Here is a 16,312-nt window from a genome sequence, read left to right on the forward strand (position 1 = left end):
CCAACACGACTACAGTCTACAGACTACGGAGATGTGGGACTCCAGTGGCTGAAGCCTGTGGACTGTAGAGCCGCTGACGCTGCTCTGGCTCTGCTCTGTGCTGGGAGGCTGTTCTTCAGGCTTTCAGCACCACGGACAGCTCCTAGCGTCTGCCGGCGGAACACACGGGAAGCGCATGAAGCTCAAAGTTTGGCACATACCAAACTAAAAACATTCGAATTGGCCTATTTTAACTAGGCCAGGGTTCTTCAGCGTTTGTTTTTAACGCTCGTGATGTCCTTGTTTCAATTCAATTTTATTTTATTTATAGTGGCCATTTTAAATCAGGAGTAACTAAGTAAGGAGTAAATAACAGGAGTTATTTCAAAACACTTTACAGATAAAGTAGGTCTAGACCACACTATAATTTACAGAGACAATTCCAGTATTTCAACAGTGGCGAGGAAAAACTTCCTGTGTGTGTGTGTGTGTGTGTGTGTGTGTGTGTGTGTGTATGAAGTACTTTGTGCTACATTTTTAAGTATGAAAAGTGCTATATAAATAAAGTCTGACTGATTGAAAGATAATGGAACTATGACTAGAAATAATAGTTGTAGAAGTTCATGGCGTAGTAGGGCGTGGCAGGGCGTAGTAGGGCGGAGCAGGGCGCAGAGCAGGACCACAGTGGCAGCTGCAACCAGGATTTAGGTGCCACCCTGATCCAAGGAAAACTGCGAGGCAAGAAAACATAAGGGCTCCGGGGAATACGCTCCTCAGAGCTAAGTTAGTAACAAGCCTATCTGGGACATGAATGCACACAGATGGAAAGAGAGAGGAGCTCAGTGTGTCAACGGAACTCCCCCGACAGTCTAAAACTAAAACAGCATAACTAAGAGCTGGTCCGAGGCAAATCTGAGCCAGTTCTATTAGGGTTGGTAGATGAATCTGACGACTAAAATTTCAAAGCCTTTTGAATCAAAAATATGGGTTTCTTTCAACCAAATTGCCCACAAAACATGGATGGTTCCATACAATGAGATGTTTTATTCTATTTTATAGCATTTGAAAAAAATTTTTTTAAATGGTTTTTAAAACAGTATACTGAATAAAACTTGACATAAACCAGTCTGTGATTATCTACTCAACATCCTCTGATCTTGAGGTTAAATGAGGTATCATTTCCTATAAATGAGGTTTATTGACCATGAATTCCAAGAGTAAGTGTAAAACCTGTTGTTACAAGTTGGTGTTAGTGGTGTGTTTACTGGTGGTAGGGAAAACAAAGGATCGGATAAAGTGAGAAAAACGTTTAAAAAAGCGCCAAAAGCATACAAAAGCAACATAAAAAAAGTATTACTTCTCAATTCCGCCCAGGAGACAAGTTCGACGGGAGGAAGACAACACAAGGGTTAAGCCAAGAAACCCTTAACAGAGATAGAGATTAGGGACCCCCTACTACATATATCAAATAAAATAAAGTTGCATATTAAACTGGGCCTACAAAACATGGAGGGCAGCCTAAAGCCTTTATCCATACCTTTTTAGTGCATAGAATACTAAGCTATTAAAATAATAATTGTTGGAATGATTTAATAAATCATGCTTTAATGTTAAACATACATGTGGCACAGTAAACCCTTAGGATGAACCGTGTCTGTGGATTTTTTTCCACAAATAGGCTGTTTTAAATTTACTAATAATATGTTGGATTTATGTTAAGACATTTTAATTTCTGAAAAGACTTTTAAAAACCTAATAATTTGGCAGCAGGTAATGTTAAATATTACAACAGGAGTTATCTCAGGAGACTTTACAGATAGAGTAGGTCTAGACTACACGTTATAATTTTCTATAATTTACAGAGACCCAACAATCCAAGCATTGACAAGAGCAAGCATTTGGTGCGACAGTGGCGAGGCGTTTTTACAGGCAGAAACCTCGGACAGAATCTGACTTTTGGTGGGCGGCCATCTGCCGCTACAGGTTGGGACAAAGAGACACTGATACAGATATAGAGGAATATGATTCATCATAATTATAGTAGTTGGCATGAGGTGCAAGTTGAGAACCACTGATTTATAAAACAGAATAGCATGCCTTTATTGTCATTGTATCATTCAAAACGTACAACGGAATTCGTAGTGCTGCTCCTGTAATGTGCTGCAAGTTAAAAACACATTCATTCATACATTCTACATGACAATAATGAATCATCCCCCATAAACACTATAAACATTCAACGTGCTTTAGTCTGTGCAGAGTTTTTATAGCTGTGGGGAAATCAATTCTATGTAAAATCAAACATTCAGAACCCTCATATAGTCCCAATTAAAATGATCTTTTCACTAAGACGTCTTCTTAATAAAAGAGGAATAAGCAAACATTTTAAGTCTAAAATGTTTTATAACTCCACTGACTTTTTTGGACAATTTGTTTACTTTTTTAAAAGTTTTTGTTGCCTATTTGGACGTTTTTGTCGCATTTTTGAGTTTTTTTTCTAAGACGTCTTTGAAAAAAGATGTCTTAATAAATTCTTAATAAAAGAGGAATAAGATGTTTGATGTAAAGTAATAAAAACTGCACATACATTTCCTGTGAAACCGAGCCCAAGCTCCCCTCTCCACGGATGGCTGGGGGTGCAGACGAGTCCAACACGTCCAAGTGAGGCAGAGAGAGAAACAGAGAGAGCGACGGAGAGAAGAGAGACAGACGGAGAGACAGACAGACAGACATTTGTATTCACACACATCACACTTTGTAGAGATGTTCTGATACCAGTATCTCAGATCACCTGACACGCCCTAAAATAAACCGATCCGACATCCCGTAATCCCGTGATTCAGCCCAGAAAAGTCTTGTCGAGAAGAGTTGAAACTTGGAAACACGTTGGTCTGTAACGTTCGGAAAACATTTCAGGCTTTTTTTTTAATCGTAGCTGGTTGTAATTTGAGGCATCTTAAAATGACACAACGACAACACTCACACATTTATTATCCAACTCGCTCTCTCCACTCCAACACCGACTTCGCTACGAGTTGTTTAGCTGTTGAAACAGGTGACATCCTTTTATGTTTTAAAGCCAGCCACTAGCGACTTGACTCAAACTGTTTTTAAAGAAAACCTCTGCCAAGGAGGTTGTTAGTCCATTTGGGTCAAGGAAGAATCAGATCTAAATCACGGGGTTGTCACACAAATTAATTCACTTACTTGGAGAAAGGAGTTTTCGTCTGGGAAAATGCACACTGCATTTTTGGCTTGACCGGCTGACTCCGCTATGAGTTGATTAGCTGTTGAAAGATGTGACGTCTCTTACATGTTAAAACCAGCCAGTGGCGACTTTTTAAAAGTTTTTAAAACAGTTGTTTTTCCTTACCTCCGCCAAGGAGATTGGGTTTGTCTGTTTGTTTGTCAGCACGATAACAGAAAAACTAGATTTCTATGAAAATTGGGGGGGGCGGATACACAAACGAATTCACTTAATCGGTAAAAGGAGTTCTCGCCATTCACTGCTCACTCACTGAGGCAGATTTGTGATATCGGGCTTTGATTTGTTAAAGAAATAATGGTATCAAAACATCTCTACTTTGTTGGTACAGGAAGTGTGTGTGTGTGTGTGTGTGTGTGTGTGTGTGTGTGTGTGTGTGTGGGTGCTTTATCTGAGCCATGGGTGAAGTTGAAGCTGCAGGGGTTCTTCGGTCAAACACATCCGTAAGAAACCCTGGCAGTCTGTAGAGAAAGAAAGAAGAAAGATGAAGGTGGATATGTTTTACATGCACACAAATATTCAAATATTATTCCCAATATAACAATACAGGTCATGCAAACAGCGTATTCCATTTGGATATTCAGAATAAGGCTTCTTTTTTCTCCAAATATAACATTAGCCGATTAATGCCTACTATACGCTAGAATACTGTGAAAAGACTAAACTGTGATGCTGCTAGATGCACTAATTCTGTTTTTTTTTTTTTCACAACATCAAAGAGTGGTCTCCTACAGAAAGTGTTGCATTATGGGTAAATTGTAGCTATAACAAGATAAAGCACATACATGTCTGTGTGGAGCTACACGGAGAGGGGTGTTATGGGTAAGGCTGGGTATCGTTTGGGTTGCTTCGGATACATGTGCAATGACGATCCTTTTAAAACCGTGCCATGTCTGAACCGATATTCTTAAAAATAAAAGAGGGGCTCAAAACGACACACATTAAAGAGGAGAGTTTGGGAGAGTTTTGGTACCCAACCCTAGTTATGTGTAACTGTAAGTCACAGAGGCTCAAAGGGGAGGGAGTGTTGTTTAACCTTAACCTTAACCCTTCTGAGGCGAGTCATCCAGCAAAGTTTTACCTGCGGATAAATGCAGAACTCCGGGTACTGGAGACATTCATCTGCATCAGGGAAACGAAACGCCACACGCCGGACACAACAACGGGATGGGTCGCCACTCGCGGGACGCGATCCCTGGGTGCAGGGGCACACAACAACGGGGAAATGAAACGCCACAACAACGGGACAGTTGTGGTTAGGAAAAGAAGAACGAGGAAAGGAACTGCAACATGCGGGACGCGACCCCCGGTCTCCGGGGTGAAAGTCCTGTGTTGTTTGACCCATCCACCACCCCGACCAACCTCCCTGCGCGGACTTTCGCCTTATCACTACTACTCCCTACCGTCATCATTCTGCTTCCCATTGAAATACATTGCTTTAAAATTCATAATCACCACACGAAAAAAACGACATTATCGTGTCCCGTCCACGACTCAATAGATTCAATAACGTGACCATATCACGAACTGCCATGATACCGGGCTGGGAATCCATACTTGTGCTGTTGCTGGAGGCAGCTTTGTTTTTCTATGCGTGACGCGTCGACGCAAATACGTAATTGATTACGTCGACGAATCATCCCAGCCCTAGTCTTCAGCTGCTTTCTAAAAGCGTCAACCGAGACTGCAGAACGTAAGTTAATAGGAAGGGCGTTCCACAGACTTGGAGCTACAATTTCAAAGGAACGGTCACCTTTAGTTTTCAAACGAGTGCGTGGGACCACCAGTAGTCCCTGGTTAGAAGACCTGAGGGACCTGTTAGTAGTGTACGGATGGAGCAGGTCAGAGATATAAACAGGTGCCTGACCATGCAATGTTTTATATGTAAGAACAAGAACTTTAAATTGGATCCTGAACTTGATGGGAAGCCAATGTAACAAGGATAAAACAGGAGTGATGTGCGACATCCTGCTGGACCTGGTCAATAGCCTTGCAGCAGAGTTCTGGACCAGTTGTAGACGGTCCTGGGAAGACTTGCTGAGACAGGTGAAAACGGAGTTACAGTCATCAAGCCGGGATGATACAAAAACCATGAATGATCATCTCAAGTTCACATTGCGAAACCACGGCTCTTAGTTTAGCAATGTTTCTCATTTGAAAGGAACATTATCAAGTGTAATGTTTTCTATTTCTTAAACATTTTGCAGCCAACGTTGCTCACTTTGCACAACACAATGGATATAATACAGTGAAAAAAGGTGTGATTTCCAGCCCTAACGCTGACCTCTTTGGGAGGCGACTGTGGTTTCCTTCTGGCTCATCTTCTTCTTAGTTGGTCCGTCGTCAGCGCTGGCCTTCCTCTTGTCGCCGAGGATATCACTATCTATACGGAAAACACGTGGAGGAACGTCAGCTGGTTGCAGCCAATAACTCTTTACAATCATTCCCTGAAAGAACCAAGCAGGCCTGCACCATCCACATTTTTTTCAAAACTTTACAATTTCAGTGTGTAGTTTGCCAACTACAAGTTTGTTGTAGTTTCCTGAAGATAATGGAGTTTTGCAAGGTTTTGCATCCAGTAAATAAATAGTTGTCGTTGTAAACAGCTGTTTATACACGCCTCCTCCTGCAGATTTTTTGTGATTTTTGTGAATGCTCTGATTAATACATTTAATTAGGGCTGTGCAATTAATCACATTTTAATCCCAATTTAGATTTTGGCTCACAATAAAAATGGAAGTGAGAAAACGATTATTTTAAGTAAACTTTTATTTTAAAGAAAAAAAGGTTCAACGGGAAAAGTGTAGTTTCAGAGTTCACAGTGTTTTCACTGTTGATTTGTTTAACTATTTCACTGTTTTTAACATAACAAAAAATGCAACATCTTTCCAAAGTCAATGAGTAATTGTGTTAAATAATCTTGATTCCAATATTGATTTTTCCCATAATCGAGCAGCCCTACATGTAATCAAATAATGCTTTGCTTTAATGTTTAGTTTAAGTTTGAGCCCCTAGCCTTTGCATTGTCCAATGTTCCCCAGGCTCTGTGGATGTTTGATTCGCTTGTAGGTTTGTTAACCAGTGCGGTATGGTTTTGTGTAAATATACAGTGTATTGTTTTAAACCATTTGTCATAATGATAGGCTAGCTAATCTCTTAATTAAATATGAATATGCCTACATAACTCTCATGCCTTGACAACAGTAAAAGGTCTTATATGTAATACTGACAGCTAGTGTTTAAATGGTTACTGCAGTCCAAATTCAAATACTGAAAAGAGTCGTCTCCCCCGGCCCCTCCTTTACAGCGTCAAAGTATCACGGGAGTGGAAAGGGTGAGAACCATAGACAGTATATAATTGACCAATAGACCCGTTGCTCTGGACGGAGACCAGTGAAGGCTATTAGAAGCACTTTTCCGGTGATCTCTTGCTTTACTGCGCAGCCTCCAACTGAGAGAGACGCTTAAAAAATGTGACGTGAGCAACGTGTCTGAAAGTTGTAAGTCTTCTGGTAGCTGGGCCAAGAGAAATCTCAATCATTCCCAATCTTACAGAGACGGAGAGCGTAGGTAAATGTAAGGATATAACATGGGCACCGGCTAATTATTGCTAACTAAAATGCTAGTAAACATTAGTAATTAAACCTAAACAGCTCATGTAAGTCGAAACTGCCTGCTAGCTTATCCTGTACTATACGGTAATTCCTCTACTATGTGACACAATCGTTAGCCTATTTTTACAAAAACGTCTGCTACGGAGCCATAATATGAGGTACAAGGTAAAGGAGCCTTTTATACATTGTCGTGTTTCTTTAGAAATAAACAATGGACAAATAGAGTCTTTAAACGCTTCAGATGTAAAGTTATTCGCTGTCAAGTGACGTCAAAATGAATGCTAGTCAATGGAATGCTAATGGGAGGTGATCTCTTTGTAGCATCTAAATGGCGCCATAGGAGGTTCGAGTTCTGAAGCGAAGCTTACCCCCTTGGTGAGAACGTTAAACCCAGTGTCACACACTGTCAATGTTAGCTTGATGCTAGTCTCGCTGAGCCAGACATTACTCCACAGCTCAGCGGAATTGCTATATGCTGCTATGTTGACGGTTATAAAAGCCCGTGCTCTCGCAGCTGACAGTCACCTTTTATCGCCTAACCATAACAAAAGACCGCTAAAAAGACTGCGACCTTCCCAGTAAGCACACATACGTCACCACAATGTATTGGCGATGTCATCAAAATGCGGCGGGAATATGCAGCATATTGCTGGTTTGCTCACTGGCACGTTGTTGCTCAACGTCTCAGCAACATGTAGCCGCTCTCTCCGCAATGTATATATGTATATGTACACACATATACACACACATCGTTCCAATGTATGTCCTACTTCGTACAGATGCAGATTCATATACATCATCCTGGAGTCTATTATACATCATACAGATGCGGGCTCATCGTCCCAACATCTGCTATACCGCTTACAGATGCAGTCTCAGGCACATCTTGTTATACGTAGTACAGATGTCAGGAAGATGTGCAGATCAATTGATCCTGCATTAACCCATTTAACAAAACTGGTCAGTATAGGTCACACAAAATTACTTGAAATATCTATCTTACTAAATTACATGAATTGCTAAAGTAAGATAGATAAATCATACACAATTACTTATAATAATACATTTCAGTGTAATAATAGTTTTACATTTTTGTTATTTTGGTACCATTTCATAGCTAACATCAGCTATCAGGCACGTTCAATCTCAAAATGGCACATTTCCTGGGAACGGCGTGCTACGGCTGGAGTTATGTTTTTTCTCTTTTGGTGGGTGTGTCTCTTGATTATTGGCTGTGTTCCAGGTGATACCCAATCAGTAGAGACGTGTCTGTAAATCTTTGGTTATAAAAAGGAGCTTGCACACATAACAGGATGTCCAACGCACCCAGTTTCAGTTTAAAAAAACGTAAATTTTTGGATGCCTATGGGATTATGATAATGTTATTTGAACCCAAAGACACTGAACAATTGAGCCAAGAATAACATTTATTTATTAAGAAAATCCATTATTTTTCCTAATCTGTAGGAGTCGCTGAAATATATAGTATTTCTCTCTTTTGACTAACACACTTGTGAGCTGTGTATCCCTGCTTCACAACACAAAATCTAGACTAATATAATAATATATCTGTTATACTTTCACCCGGGAAAACACGTGTTTCGTTTCTCTAGAGTTTTAATTCAAACCACGATCTGTTTCCTAAACTTAGTTGTTTTGGTGCCTAGCCTCAAGTGCTGTTAAAGCACCATTCTGACAATATGTATTTAGATCACTTTCTAAATGAAAGATTTAAATAGCAAGTTATACATTGTCCCATAAAATATGCCATAACATTGTCTCTAAAAGGGCTAACATCAAGGTTTCATGGTAATCACAATTATTTAAAAAGTATTTACTTTTGATACCAAAGGTGCCATTTTATGCTGCCCTCTCTTAACTTCCTACACTCATTTTCAATAAAGATTTTTGTAAACTTACCCCAGATGATTTGGCAAAGTAATGACTGGGAATATGGCAGCTATCCACATTTCCCCGTTGAATATCTTGGTCATCATGTCAATTGAGAGATTTGAAAAATACAAACATATTACAATTTAAAATAAGATAAGATCTTTAATTAGTTCCACAGTGGGCACATTTCAGTGATACTTCACCAAAGGAAAGTGCAATGACAAAAGCATCAGTAAAAATGCAAGAACAAAGCAGTTAAAACAGTTAAGTATACAGACAGAAAGTTAACACGGTATTCACAGTATTGCACAGAAGAGTTTGATAATGCGTAATACATACCTCAAAAGGGCTGAAAAAGGTGACACATTTTATACATTCCCCCCCCAGCTGCAAGCTAACGGTAGGCTAACGTTACCTGCTGTCGAGTGTAGTTTTAACTAGTCCTTCACATTGAACTAACATTGTAGGCTAACACAATTCGCAGATCTTACGTTAGCTGACAAACCAACTAGCCGACAAGCTTGCTTTCCATTATAACGTTAACGTTAAACATGTTAACAACAACGTTAGAGAAAACAATTATATTGTTGACACATACTTCACTGAAGAAGACTGCAGTAGGAAATTATACCCCCCACCCCCAATAACAACTCTTCGGATCTACATGATTCACGTGAATGACATTTTCCCATTCAAAACGGCGAAAAAAAAGGCTAGTTTGCAGGTATGATTATAAGGTGTACATTGATGTTGCACATGTGTAAGTTGTCACATATGGTGCGTGTGATCTAGGGCTGTAACGGTATAGTTTTTTTCTTACTGTGGTGAAGAAGCAACGTATCACCGCGGTATGGCGGTTTACCACAACCCCCTCACGAGAGTAGCGTAAGTTAGAGCAAGAATAGCAGGGTGCCCTATGTGAGTGACATCAGTGCTTGTGTGGTTGCGCAAGGAGAGCGAGCGCTAACGGAGAGTAGCGTATGAGTCTCAATGTGAGAGTCTTTACTTTGTCTTGCTGTCATTTACGGCCACGCTGCTTTCTCTCCTGTCCGTTGATCTATTCCTCAGACAGTCCAGAAAGCTCTATTGTCAATAAAGTTAAAAAAAAAAACGTTTTAATTGTTTGCCGACAAATTGTGAGTGCAACAGACAACGGTCTAGCAGCTGAGCAGACAGAGCAGAGAGGGCAACTCAGCAGTCCACTAACTTGTTGCTCTCACTACCAATATAAGCTGCTCTGTTTAGGATACAAAACGTGCATGCAGGCTGAAATTTAACCGTGCGGTTTTGTCGGGATTAATCTATGAACAGAAGGAAACTCCGCTAGCTAAGGCTAAAGTGCAATGGTTAACAATGCAGCGGTAATGTCAACCTCAGCTGAGAACAGAGAAATGTCTTGGCCTTCCCAATTGTCTATTATATTAAACGTTACCTGTAATATTAATAATTTATAATAATCTAACACACAAAAGAAACCCCCATATATCCTATATAATGTCCATCCTCTTGTGCAAAGCTGAAGTGACGAGCAACTTAAGGTTTTCTCTCCATAACCTCGTGAAATAGTAGAATACAGTCAATGAAGATAACTAAACAATGATTATTGCTTACATAATATTTAATATCATACACATCATCATAACATATTTTGATGATAACTTTTGTTTAGAAAACCTTGAATCCATGTAAGACACAATGTCATCAGACACAATCCATGTCATTTGAATCAATGAATCCATGTCATTAGACACAACGTGCACACATGTTGCAGGCCAATGTTTTTTTTTGCGGTCATTGACAAGCTCAGACCCGCGGTAGGCGTCACGTGACCGCGGTATTGCGGTAACCAACCCAGCCGTACTTGGAGCAGTGTTGATTATAAAGTCTGACAGCAGCAGGAAGGATGAGTGGTATCTCTCCTTCACTGCTAGTTAGGGTTACATTTTGAATACAAAACGTAACCTAAGTACAACTTCCAAAGGGTTAAAATATTTACTGTTGATAGATGGATCTGATTTAATAATATGTATTACCTACCCATTTCGAAGTCTGTGTAGGTCTTCTTCTTTGGCTCTTTTCTGGAATCATTAGTGCCTCTTCCTCGGGTTCCGCCATCCATTCCGACATACCCCCCCTCCGACATTGACGTCTAATTGTAAGGGGTTAGGGTTAGGGAATAGCAGCATACTGCAATTGACTTCCATTGTTTTCAAACGTCCCACCAGTCCGACAATTTTTGTTTCCATTAGGGTTAGGGTTAGTGGTTAGGGTTAGGGAATATCAGCATGTCGGAATAGCGGCATGTCTGAAAAGAAGCATGTCGGAGTGGCGGCATGTCGGACTGGCATGTAACCAGTCCGACATGTAACCCTCTTCCTCTGAGCCAATTCAGCAGTGGTCGTCAAATCATAGTTTTCAAACTCTTTCATGTTATCTGAAAGCGATTAATATACAGAGGTAGTTAATAATTCAAGTAAAATGTAATAGAGAATGTCTAGGAACCCTTGAACACACAGGAAGTTGACAAATAGTGCAACAAATGAGAATCATGAGTGGCACTGCGCCCAAATACTAGATAGATTCTGATAACAGGTGTGTAATTTGCATCATGCAACAAACAACCCGGTCTCACGCCAGGTCGTGAAATAGTCCTGATTCGTTTACAGGTCACGATTTTTACGTTTATTTTGTGTACAGGTCATGAATTTTTAACGTGTACAGGTCATGATTTTCGAACCTGCTCTGGGGGACGCAACAACGGGGAAATGAAAACATAAAGTTAAGTTGCTGTCCTGACAGTAACTACATTAAGCTAACACAAGCTTATCAGGTAAATTATTTTCATGTAAGTAATCAACATTAGTGATATATCAGTAAGAAAATTATGGTGACAATGCTCATTGGGGTGTTTTGAAGGCTAACGTTTGCCAACGAAAACGGGCACCATCTAATTACTGATGTTTTACCGTTGGCACTCCGAACCCCGTTTTCAAAATCAATTGTTAACCAGATTTAATGCTGAGTGTACAGAAACAAACCAGTCTCCTAAAACTAATTTTACATAGTGTCATTTTGGTAATAAGCAGGGTAAAAATAAAACATTGAACGTATGAAAAGTATGAACGTTAGCCTGCCATTAGACGGCCCATGAACCTTTTTTTAAATATGATTTAACGTTAGTTGGCAAATTAGCTAACGCTATATAGCTACATGCCCAATTAACCTTTACATTTTGATTCAATAACAAGTCTTCAGCTTTATGTTCCCAGTTGAGGTTTCAGTTCCATTTAAGCCAAAAAATAAAACTAACCGATATGAGCAAAGTATGACGGCGGCACTCAGTTACTGTTAGCTAGCTAGCTAACGTTAACGGGTAATATCGGGCAACGTTTCAATTAAGCCTAACGGTAGGTTTCCACACAGCAAAATTTCGCTTCGTTCTCATTGAGGTTGAATGGGTTAGGGTTAGGGTGAAAATGAGAGAAAATCGCAGAGGGAAGCGAAACAAAGTTGACGAAAGTTTAACTTTATTCAAATTAGGACCACTCAACAACCAATCAGGTCCGCGTGTTTGTGTTTGGAGGCGGGAGTTACAAAAAAAATCTGACCAAGAGGTTATCAGAGCTGTATCATGAACATTTTTATGTGATTAAAATGTTTCTGCACAAACATTGGTACTTGTAGCAACACAAATTGTGATTTATATGACACACAAACTTAGTCAGGACATATACACCACTAAATAGACCACTGTATATGTTAGTTTAAACACTTGGAACTTTTCAGCTAGCCAACAGGCCAATCGCTAGCATGTTCGGACATTGGATTTCATTGTATGCATAGCAAGGCAGCTAGGCTAAATAGCCAGGTTACCAGAGCATTTATGAGCCAACATTTTACCGATGGTTTGCTGCTGGGCATTTTTACCGCCCTCTGTCTTCTGACAGCCCGGGACTTTTTTTTTCTTTTTTTTATGATACATTTTTTATTATTTTTATATTTTTGAACACACAACATACAGAACAAACAAATACAATCGAACAGGAACCAAAACCCTCACCCACCCCCCACCCTCTGCGGTCTCAAGGAAAACAAAACAAAATACAACAAAACAAAAATTACACCATGCCTATTCGCTCTCTTCTAATTCTCAATAGGTCTATAGTCGATGAATTGGTTTTGTTAATCCTTGCTGTAGAGAGCTCGCCAACCACTGTTTTATACAAAGCGAGTGGGGTTGTAATTTAGAGTCGTCATTAAGTAACAAAACAATTGGGTCAGTAGGAATTCGAGATCCTATCACATCAGATATTATTGATGTTGTTTTATTCCAAAACTCATGCTCCTGTTCACACTCCCAGACCATGTGTAGCAAAGTTCCAGTTTGTTCAGGTTGACAGAACGTGTAATAGGGAGTCGGAATGACTTTAGAGATGTATCTCTTCTGAGGAGTCCAATATGTCCTATGGCATATGTTGAAGTGGATCTGCTGGTGATTTGGGTTCTTGGAACAGTGGGAAATATTGTCCCAAACTGTCTCCCAATTAATTATGTTACCCTCAGGGTTCAGCTCTCACTACCATTTCTTTATTATTGGGAGTTCTCCTACGGATACTTGTATCAGTTTAGCATAAATCTTGGACACTGATCCTCTCACAGGAGAATTAACAAGCCATTTAATGATTGGGTGCGCCTCAAGACTGTTGCCCCATGGCACTCCATAACAACCGCTCGGGAAATTTAAAATAATAAGCATATGGTGTGTAACTCTGATCTATACCACTGAAGTGTTTTTAAATAAATAATTCATTTGAAAACATGAATGGGAGATCATTAAATTGACGGAGAGCCTCATGTCTATGACATGAGGCTAATTTCACAAGCTATGATAGCAATGATAGCTTGCTAGCAAACTACCTGCTAGCTACCTATGCTACCTAGCTTCAACCCTCTCTGCTAGCTGCCTAGCAGCCGGTGTTCTGTTGCGGTCGCTGGCCAAAATTCGCGAGGTGTTTTGCTGTGTGGAAACCTACTGTAACGTTAACGTTAGCTAACGTTACTGGCCTGTGTAACGTTAACGTTAGCCAAATTACGTTAACATTAAATTATGGAACAACAGTCAGTAAATTAACTGACATAGTTAATGTTAACTTTACATTCAGATTCAGTCAGATTAGTTCATTTAGCTAGAGCACAGATATTTTAATTTAATTTTAAATGAATGTAAAAAAGGGTGGCTAGTGCAATGTTGAAGCCTGATCTAACAGCTCTAAAGTTACTTTAAACCATGACATGGCGTAACTTACCAACAAATCTTGTTATTTGTTAGATAAACACCAACTTCCACATGCAAAAACGATGAAATATTTGTATTAATGTTACGTTAAGATGAAATGGTGCTTACCATGGGGTTTGACAGCAGCAACAAGGCAGTCTCCATCCTAACTCTTCGTAGACTGTGGCAACTTTTTTTGTTCCTTTATCTACTGTGGCGCGAATATGTTGCTTGGCAGAATTCAGATTCACTGTCCATCACATCAACAGTGTGTGTAAAGTAAAGACATCCAGACGCTCATTAGACGATGCTTCAAAATGACCAGCGATCAAGTGAGTTACTTGAATGACATTGTACCGTCATAGTTAATACGTTGCTGCGATGTATAGATTTCCATCATAATAAGACGCTCAATAAACGATGCTTCCAAATGACCCACAAACAACCGAGGAACTTGTAATACATCTAACCAACATATTTAATTAACATTATTTTTTTCTCATTTTAATGTTCTTATCAACATGATACAGCCCGGTCTCATGGCAGTTCGCCTAAATGTGACATTGTAATCTATTGATACGTGTTCACGGAGACGTTTTTGTCGGTTTTAACGTGGCGGACAACACGAAAATGTGAAGTAATGTATTTCAATGGGAAGCATATTTTGTGGCCACAGCACAAAAATGGTAGGGAGTGATATAAAAAGCCGTGTAGGGGGGTTGGTCGGGGTGGTGGATGGGTCAAACAACACAGGACTTTCACCCGGGCGAGCGGGGATCGCATCCCGCATGTGGTGCTTTGTTTGGCGTTTTGTCCTGCGTTTTACATTTAAGGCGCCCTTTCCCCGTAAGGTTTCTCCTAAACCCAACCTCCGCCATCCCGGCATTTAAGGCGCCCTTTCCCCGTAAGGTTTTTCCTAAACCCAACCTCCGCCATCCCGTTTTTGTGGCGCCTCCCAAGCGGGCCGCCTCACGGGCGCCTCCCGGCTTATGGAGCGTCCGTTTTGGCCGCATCTCGGCGTCCTTTCCCCAAGAAAATAACATGACATTTACACGTAAAAAAACGAGAAAAATAACGTGACATTTACACATAAAAAACGAGAAAAACGTCTCCGTGAACACGAGAAAAATAATGTGACATTTACACGTAAAAAACAAGAAAAACGTCTCAGTGAACACGTATCAATAGATTAAGAATAACGTTGATATTTACACGAAATGCCGTGAGACCGGGTTGCATGATACGGTGCCTGAACCTAAAGATATATAGATTGATATATATATATATATATATATATATATATATATATATATATATATATAAAAGGAGCACCTTGTTAATTGTATTTGTCTGTTCTGTATGTTCAAAAATATAAAACAATAAAAACTTGATCTAAAAAAAAAAAAAAAAAGGAGCACAAAACGGTGAAAACAACCACTGGATGGGAAAAGGGTATTTTACAATTACAGTGAATGCACCACGAGGCTGGCGAGGCGAGCAACATATCATTACCGTTTTTCAGACAACGGCAGCTACAGTCCGGTGTTGGAGTCCTCTGCAGTGAAATACAGACACGCTTTACACCGTTTAACTGTAAACATTTTAACCGTGTTAAATCCAGCTGCTAGCTAACGGCAGGCTAACGTTACCTGCTGCTGTGTAGTGTTGACTGGCCTCCTGTGCGGCGATGTTTCAGTTCCCTCTAACATCCGTTTTCGGAGCATCAGAGAGAAGCACAGGCATTTAAGCGGCACCTAAATAAGGCACCGAAATCCACGTTTCTATTTGGTCCGGTAGATAACGGTCGTTAAGGCACCGGTGCCGTATTAGCACCAGGTCTCGGACCCCATTCAAAACAGCGATTTTCGTCGAAAAGCGACTAGTTTGCAGGTATGTACTGCTCTTTGGCCGGCTCGCAAGCAAGTGCAAACAAGTGTGTGCAGCGTGCATGTTGTTTTGTTTTCGGTCTAGCTAGATCCGTTGTGGTGTTGTAGTTTTTCTAACGTTACTAGTTGTTGCAACAGCATGTGAAAAAACTACAAAGTTTGCTCGCCCAAAAAGAACGTTAATCTTGCGATAAAAAAATTGACGCCGTTAAAATGGGTTTGCGTTAACGCCGTTAACAAAGCGTTTAACTGACAGCACTACTTGTTATACCACTAGGTTATTGATGAATACACTTGCCACATACCTAAGTATTTCCAATCCATCAAAACATTCCTGAAATATTTTGTTCTGATGCTTTCGGACTCTCTATGGGCTTCTCCCTTGACTGTATGCCTCCAC

General features: G+C 40.2%; 1 long non-coding RNA gene across 1 annotated transcript; it reads right to left on the bottom strand.

Moving 5' to 3' along the window:
• Window positions 1-1,991: 1,991 nt before the first annotated feature.
• Window positions 1,992-14,534, bottom strand: LOC114553082 (uncharacterized). Its single transcript, XR_003692239.1, has 5 exons — window positions 14,156-14,534; window positions 10,789-10,900; window positions 8,779-8,843; window positions 5,529-5,627; window positions 1,992-3,705 (listed from the first exon to the last, which is right to left on the bottom strand). It is a non-coding gene; the product is annotated as an uncharacterized LOC114553082 (long non-coding RNA).
• Between the last annotated feature and the right edge of the window lie 1,778 nt (window positions 14,535-16,312).

Source organism: Perca flavescens, chromosome 3 (genome assembly GCF_004354835.1).
Source record: "Perca flavescens isolate YP-PL-M2 chromosome 3, PFLA_1.0, whole genome shotgun sequence".
Classification (NCBI taxonomy): Eukaryota; Metazoa; Chordata; class Actinopteri; order Perciformes; family Percidae; genus Perca; species Perca flavescens.